Source organism: Lepisosteus oculatus, chromosome 14 (genome assembly GCF_040954835.1).
Source record: "Lepisosteus oculatus isolate fLepOcu1 chromosome 14, fLepOcu1.hap2, whole genome shotgun sequence".
Classification (NCBI taxonomy): Eukaryota; Metazoa; Chordata; class Actinopteri; order Semionotiformes; family Lepisosteidae; genus Lepisosteus; species Lepisosteus oculatus.
In genome coordinates this window covers 3,629,057-3,637,181 of record NC_090709.1, presented here as the reverse complement: position 1 = coordinate 3,637,181, position 8,125 = coordinate 3,629,057, and the positions used below count along the sequence as shown (strand labels likewise).

Here is an 8,125-nt window from a genome sequence, read left to right as displayed (position 1 = left end):
GACTTCCCTGTATATCCGGGGAACAAGGAAATATTTTTATTTCTTGTCCAGAGGGAACAGAAGGAATCTTCACATATGCTTCTGTGTTCGGTGGGCACTGTGTGAGCACAGTCTGCCTCTTGGCCCCCCTTTCCTTCTGTACAGAAGGCTTAGGAGCCTTGACCTGTTTCCACACTTTGCCTTTCTGGTGATCCACCAACAGTTCCTTTCTGAGTCGCATGCCCTTTTCTTTTTCTACCCATTTGAGCTTGCAGTGTGACATCAAACACCTCAGTGTCAATCAGCGTCTCACTGTGTAAGACATCTCCCATGGCAGCCTCGAGGTAAAAGCCTCCTGCTTTTCCTCTGTGTTTTACTGCCTGCTCTGTGACTTCAGGGGTGGAGTCAGCACTCACTTGGGAGTGGCTGAATTCATCCAGGCAGGAACCCTTCCGCTCAATCGGATCCGCGCTCTCTGGCTCCGTGCCAGGCTGTTTTGTGCGGCTTGCGACGGTGCGCTGCTGATGCTCACTGTTGGCTTTAACTAGCAAAGTTTGTGCACAGGAGAAAAGATGACTGTGGGCCCCAGCAAGTCAGGAAGAGGACCGGTTCGTTTCTGATGAAGAGCTAGTTCTGAATAGTGATTCAGCTGTCCACAGTTCCGACCTGTTCACGAGGCCTGCTACTGGTGCTAACCTCGGGTGGATCCTCTGGTTACTCTCTGGCAACCTCCGCTCTAGACTCTTAGAACAAAGGACAGTTCTGGCACTCGGACACACTGGCCGTTCCGTGGTTGCCCGGGCTGAGTCTCAGGATGGTCAGGAGGCGCGCTGTGAGAATGTCCTGCCCTTGGGAGCCTTCTGCTCCTGGGCCGTCCTGCCCTGGAATTCTCCTTTGAATTCCCTTTAGAAAGGTCCACAGAATTCTCCTTAATCTTACTACAGGCTCTCTGTGTTTCCTGTTTTTACCTGGAGGAACTTCAGCTCGTTGATTGGCTGAAAGTTCCATGGGCATTAGAGTCCCACGTGGGTTACTCGGCCCTACCAGTCCCTGATTGGTTGATCAAGGTGAGATATGAGTCATTTACTCCTGACACCTAGGAATGCAGTCCAGATGTCCATCTGGCACTCCCTAGACAGATAGGTGCCAATGGATGGCCATTGATCATGATAGCCAGGCTTAGCTAAGTGCATCCCCCTTTGGGAGCTGTCCCTTATCAAAGGAAACCTTAAATCAGCCTGCATGAATAGTTTCTCTGTGGCTGCACCACAGAGATGAACAGAGATGGGGCCTCATTTGGGAAGGCTCAGAACACTTAATTCTTTCTTATTAATAAGCCTCGCCACTACAACACATATGCAGTTTGAGCAAACATAAGACAATAACCAAGTACCACAAACTACCAGGCATCTAGTATCATTAGCAGTTCAGGTGGGGAGCTGCGTCACCATGTGTAGGCTGCAAAGGAACAAGTAATAGGTCTATTCCATGCTTAAAAGAAAAGAAAGAAAACACAACATTTCAGCCGTGGAGCCCTCACACCTGAAGAAGGCTCCACGGCTGAAACGTTGTGTTTTCTTTCTTCTCTTTTCATCTAGTGTCATTAGCCTTTTAACAGTTCCTGTCAAAATAAAATAGAAATGGATAACATTCTAGAGAGAGTTTGAAATACCAAGGTACAATTTAAAACATATCTCTTCCACTACAACCACAATATTTTGGAGAGATCGTTGAACAACACTGTTCTGACATGTCCGTTAGCCTCCGTCCTGCTTCAGCAATGAATGTGGCGGGGCACATTCTGAGGGAGATGAGGTCAATCAGGTGGCAGGAAAACCACGCTATGCTTTTTTTTGAGATCCTGAAAAGGACAGAAGGGCCATGTATATGTGTGCAGCTGGATATGTAATTGCAGGTGGCTTAGCAAATTCTGCTGAAGCCCCACTGCCTGGTGTGGACGGTAGCTGTGCATGTTGCAGCAGAATTGTGCATGTGAGATCAAGGGGGCATGCCATGTGTTTCAGCACTTCACTCCCTTCAGTAGCACATGATTCCCTGAGTTCTTTGGATGACCTGTGGACGATCTTTCACGATGAAGAATTCCTTAAGAAGAATAGATCTCAGCCCACCATCCCAATGCCTCCATCTCAAAACAGCAACCTCCCACTGCCCTTAGTCTGCAAGGCAGTCCTTTCAAGTGCGATGACAACGCCGTGACCTTCGTTGCCTATTGTACGAGTTGAACTTTTGTCCTCATCAATTCAACGCTCTTTCCATCAACTCATCTTGTCTTTTGACGCTTCGTGTTTTGCGCTCCTTTGACTATCGGCATATCGGGTGACTGCAAATACTGAAGTTCTTGCTTACGGAGTGTGGAACATTGTTTTCAAGTGATCGCTGTTCTGTCATGTTGACGCCGAGTGAATCTTTCTTTGGCAACATGGGCAGGCTGACAGCAGTGCGAGCGAAAGTAATGGCAAATTTCTTGACTTATTTCTGAATGTGAATGTTCTTTAGAAAAGGGATGCGGCGTTGCTTCTCGCACGTGTAAAGGTCTTGCATTCCAGACGTGGTTATGAGCGAACATTTGCCGCAACTGTTTGAAAAGAGCAAGAGAGGAAGCAGCCCTGCCCCGTGTGAGGATCAAACTCAGGCCCTTCAGATGACGAGACTGATGCACTACCAATTACGCCAACAAGCCCAGCTGCAGTACACACACCGGAAAGTTTGCCTCACATGGATTTCAGTCGCCCGTTCCCTAATCTTTAGACGCCCTCTGCTGAATGTTGCATTTGCCTTTTGATCTCACCGATACATTTTTGGTCTGTTTATGTTGCGAGTCCGTCTTTCAGATCTCACCTAGCACAAGTCTCTCTGGCTGAAGTGGCCTCTCTGCTTCAGCATCGTGCCCTCACTCAGCCATTAAAAATGTCACTCGGACTTCTGACATGCTGACATGAAATGTCAAGAGAGAGTGGCAGAGACGCTTAAGCCAGAGAGAAGATGAAAAGGGGGCGTGGCTGCGAAACGCTTGACAGCTGCACGATGCTCTCCATGCAAGGCGTGACCATAGGTTAAATGACACCTTTCGGCACATCAAGCTCTAAGCACACACCTGGAGGATGCGGGAATTGATCCTGCTACCTCCTACATGCAAAGCAAGCACTGTACCATACAAGCCAACCCCCCTCGCTGGGTCTTATGCCTCGGCGTCACCTAGTGCCGCTTGTTCCCCTCTTACCGGGCACAGTTCACTGCCCTTCGTCTGCAAGGCAGTCGTGTAATTGCGGCTTTCTTGACTTATTGATGAAGGTCTGACTGGACGAGCGAATGACGCCTCTCCCCCATCCTCAAGCTCGCTGACAGAGTGAAATGGAAAGTGCTGCCGTGGCTCGTTGGTCTAGTGGTATGATTCTCGCATAGGGTGCGAGAGGTCCCAGGTTCAACTCCTGGACGAGCCCTCGTGTGCTCTTTTCCTCCTCTTCCACAAGACTGGGAACTGATATCCACATCACTTCGCAGCGTCTGCTTATGGCAAACGATGGAATGTGACTAATGACTGAATGAGCCTGGTGAATTCTCATCACGTGGCACAATGAGAGCGTGCAGTCAGCTGTCCAAGGTGGCAACCTCATTGCTCGTTCAAAAGAACACGTACTGAAAACTCATCACCACTATGTTGTAGATGAGCACCGCGATCGCTTGTTGTCATGCGTCCTTACTTGGGAAATGCAGAAGCAAAAACTGCCCTCTCTCAGCCACCGAAACGTGTGTGGCTCGCCTTGCGCTCTCTGCGCCTCGCATATTTGTGGAGCCGTCTGCTCTTCTTTCTGTTGAAGTACTCAAGTTACGGGACGTCCTGCAGCCCATGATGTTCTCACTGAGAGCTTTCAAGATTTGAATGAAAACTTCGAGCTTGATGGCTCAAGTCGAATGAATGTGATTGTTAAGCAATCGATGATCAAAAGCACATCTTCTAACAATTCGTGAGAGTATTATCAGCACTGTTTTCACTCGGATATACTTTTCACTTGCTAAGCTGACAAATTGGACGAGAAAGTGCCGGAGACGCACTCAGTGCAGACTGAGGTTGGGAAGGAGGTGTGGCCCTTCAACGCTTGACAACTGAAGGACATTCTCTCCGCAACAGAGGAGCACCCGTCAGAAGTCACGGAGGCTAAACGAGAGCACCAGGCTCCCGGAGATCCACACTCAGACCTGGAGGATGCGGGCATCGATCCTGCTACCTTTCGCATGCTAAGCAAGCGCTCTACCATTTGAGCTAACCCCCCTCGCTTCATGCTTCTCGGCTTCATGTCTTACTGCCTCTGCCCCTCTTACCGGGCACCGCCCACTGCCCTTGGTCTGCAAGGCAGTCCTTTCAAGTGCGATGACGACGCTGGGACCTTCGTTGCCTATTGTACGAGCTGATCTTTTGTGCTCTTTCCATCAACTCATCTTGTCATCTTACAGTCTGGGTAATTGGAGACTGCACTGTTCTGCTTCCTAAGGTCATATACGGGTTTTTTGCATGAAGCCGTATTGAACAGTATTTCTCGCATTGTGAACATGTGCACACAGCGGTCCCCCGGGTTCCAGTTAGTGCGTAATTATGCATCGATGAAAAACGAAATTAGCTCACTGAAAGTTTGATGTAGAGAATGTGGAAATTTCCACAAGTTGTGATCTTTAAAATGCATTTGGTTTGAAGATGTTCTGTGCTTCCATTGTGAAGATATGGACAAAACAATATTTGAGCGTGGTAAAAAAAAGTCATAAAAATGACAAAGTGAAGGCTGAGAAAGTATTCACAATGCATTTTGTACACAAAGCAAGTGTTTTTGTAACTCTAAGAGATTTCGCGAAAGCACTACAGGCGTGCCAAAATCGTTTTCGAACTTCAAGCTAACTTTACCCCGGTCTTAGAGAAAGGACTGCCTTTCACTTCTCTGTGTTTTCTTTCACAGCGCTGTGCACCTTTTCATTGCTCCCACTATCAGAGCCTCCGCACGGCACACGACTCGACATCAGGAAGCACATTGAAGTGAAAGCAGGAAGCGCTGCGACATGCACTGTGCAGATCCCGCCACACTAAGAGATGAGTGGGTCTGTTCGATCACAGCACTAGGCGAATCCCCAAACAGTGTGCGTGGCAACAAAAGAAGCTGCTCTGTTTCGAACCAGGGACATTTCACATGGGAGGCTAACGTGATAACCACTACACTCTGGAAACGGTGGGAAATCGTGCCCAGTGGCCCAGTGCTGAGCTTCACCAATGCTATTCAGGGGCTATTCAGGGCCCAATGCTATTTGATGTGAATTGAATGCTATTCAACTCGCCAATGCTATTCAGGGGTGGAAAAGGGTGGAGCCGTGTGTTATTTTTTAAGAAGATCCTGCGAAAGTCGGCCATCTGCCTCTCAGCCCTGCAGTAGGCCAGGCTGAGAGAGAAGCAGTCCTTCACCCTGGCAATGTACAGCCTGACAAGGTCTGGCTTCAGGCCATTGTACATCATGAGGTTCCTCCTCTCCCAGACAGCTGTCCTCGCTAGGCTGAGGAGGAGGTTCACTAAAATGGCATTAACCCCCCCTCAGACCCGCGGTACCCAAAGAGGAACAGCTCTTTCCAGGGCACCCCGTCAAGAACAGCTCCTCGAACAGAGCGAAACAGGCCATCCAGTAGATCTGTCAAGTACGCCCTGGCTCGAGCTGGGGGAAGATCTTACCCCAAAACCCCTCTGAGACCAGCACTCTGAAGCGTTTCACCACCATCAGCCTGTAGAACATAATGGTTGTGCACCCCAGGAGGTCCACCCCACGGTCTCCCCATTTCACCCTCAGCTCCGGCCAGGCCGGGCCTGCTGCCCCGTCTTGTAGATGGAGCTTCTCCAGCCAACTGTCCGGGAGACTGAGTTTGAGCTGCTCGTAATTCTGATGGATGTTACTGACTGGCAGCTCGTCGTCGACCTCTCTGACAGCGTCGACAATAGCCTGGGTGGGCAGAAACCCGTCTTTTACTTCATAAAGAAGATCCTTGACCTTGGATATGCCAGCCTCGTAGAGCCGCCTGTTCCATCGAGACCCCAGCAGGGGGTTGAGGAACAGAGGCTGCTACAGAAGCTGGGCCCGGGTCTCTGGCGTGTAGGAGACATGCTGGGACATGAACTCCCCCCACGCCAGCAGGACCTCCCTGTAAGAGGGGGGCAGATGTTTTACCAGCCCCGGAGTCAGCCTCGTCAGGAAGTCTCCTGCCCCAAGCTCCCGCAAGTCTTGAGGGCCCAGGCGGTTGTACCCCGGCTCGCCCACTCCCCTCCCCCTCCTCCCTGTCCTCCCTCTCCACCCAATCCATCTCCACCACCTCCCCTTCCCCCTCCATCTTCATGCCCTGTAATTCCCCCTCCTCCGTCCCTGCCCCATCCATCTTCAGACACCCATCCTCCATTCCTTCTTCCACCACTTCCCCTACCTCTCCTCCCACGACCATATCCAACTCCCCTTCCTCAGTCTCTGCCAACGGTGCCTGACCGAGTATTGAAGAGGCTCCCTCACCTGGCAGTGTGGTGTCTTGTGGCCGCTGCAGGGCAACTGGGCGCTTCCCCTCAGTCTCCTCTGGGTCCTCGGGCGTCTGTTCATCTGGGCCTGTGTCCACGTCGCCACGGTCTTGTCACCTTGGCCGCTGCCACTTGGTCACATGCCACGCAGCAGCGCCTTTGCTGACCCCAGCAGGTTTCTCATCCCTGGACCCAGAAGAGGGCCCTGCTGGCTCACCGGTGAGCTGGGGCACTGCTGACGGTGATGGTTGTGGTGGTGCTGGTGCCGTCGCCTCCTCCCTCTGCCTCTCTCCCTGCACAGGCTGGGGTGTCATAAGCCCCACTGGTATGCTGAGGGGCCGCCTCTGGTGGTGGTGGTGCCCGTAGGATCTCAGCTGCACTGCCGCCTGTTGTGGAGCAACCTCCCTCCGCTTCTCTTGCGGCACAGAGTGGGAAGCAGCAGGTTTGTTAGGGCAACGGGGCGCCCCTGCTGGTGGAGATGCTGGCTGGTCCCCGGCTCCTTTCTGCTGCGCTGTACCCAGGATTGGAGGGGCCTCCCTCTGCCTCTCCCCCATCACCGGCTGGGGCGTTGCTGGCTCACTGGGGTCCTGGGGCGCCGCTGCTGGCAACTCTCCATGCTCAGCTGCAGCGGCCACTCGTAGTCCATCTTCAACCCCCTCGGCGTTGTGAGCAGCTGCTCCTGCGGCGGCTGGATCTTCCGGTTCCGGCTCGCAGTTGCAGCTCATGAGCGCATGGAGGCAGTCCGGGCACTTGGCAGCGGTGCAGTTCCTGGCGCGATGGCCGGGCTGTCTGCACTCATAGCAGAGGAACTCAGGGCAGTCCTTGGCGATGTGCCCCGAGTCCAGGCAGACATGACACACCCTTTGTTGCTGGTCATGGAGGACCCTGAAGTACTGCTCCCCCTCTGCCGTGGCGAAGCGGGTGCTGTATGGCAACGAGGCAACGTGCTCGGGAAAGCGAATCCGTACAAACCTCGTGCCATCAGCAATGGTGGTCCCAGGGTAGTGGCGCATCCTGATGTCCAAAATCACTCTCACCCCCCAGCTACTCAGCTTCTCCTTGATAGTCTCGTCTGAGATATATGCCGGGAGGTGGAGGAAGGACACCACTACCTCCTTCAGCTCCAGCCAGCGGCAGTTTCAGGGTGTGCCCTGCACATCCAGCCCCACAGCCACCGCGTCCGCATGTTCTTTTGAGTCCAGAGTCAGTTCAAACCCTTTTGGCGTCCGGGGGCGGCAGGCAAAAAGAGAGCCCTCCCCACAGACGCCGTGCACCGCTGCGATAATAGCACCCGCAGACGGTTTCTCCACGCCGCTCACATCCACCACAACAGTATGTGCCATTGCAAAAACCCGCCGGGGGGGTCGGTCTGAATTCCTCATCCTTCTCTTTCCTACACCACTCTCCTCCTCCACTACAATAACATTCTCTGCCTCCATGTTTTTTCCTTCCATTAAAACACAAACAGGGCTCAGAAAGCAACAAAAAACCAAAAGTCTCTCCCCTCCCCAAACAGCGCTAGGCTGAAGAGGAGGGCTTCAAAAATCAACCAAAAATAGCAAAAAACCACAAAAATTCACAAAAAACAAGTCTTAC

General features: G+C 52.2%; 1 non-coding gene across 1 annotated transcript; it reads left to right on the top strand.

Moving 5' to 3' along the window:
- Nucleotides 1-3,368: 3,368 nt before the first annotated feature.
- On the top strand, nt 3,369-3,440 carry trnap-agg (transfer RNA proline (anticodon AGG)). Its single transcript has one exon. It is a non-coding gene; the product is annotated as a tRNA-Pro (tRNA).
- The last annotated feature ends 4,685 nt before the right edge of the window (nt 3,441-8,125 follow it).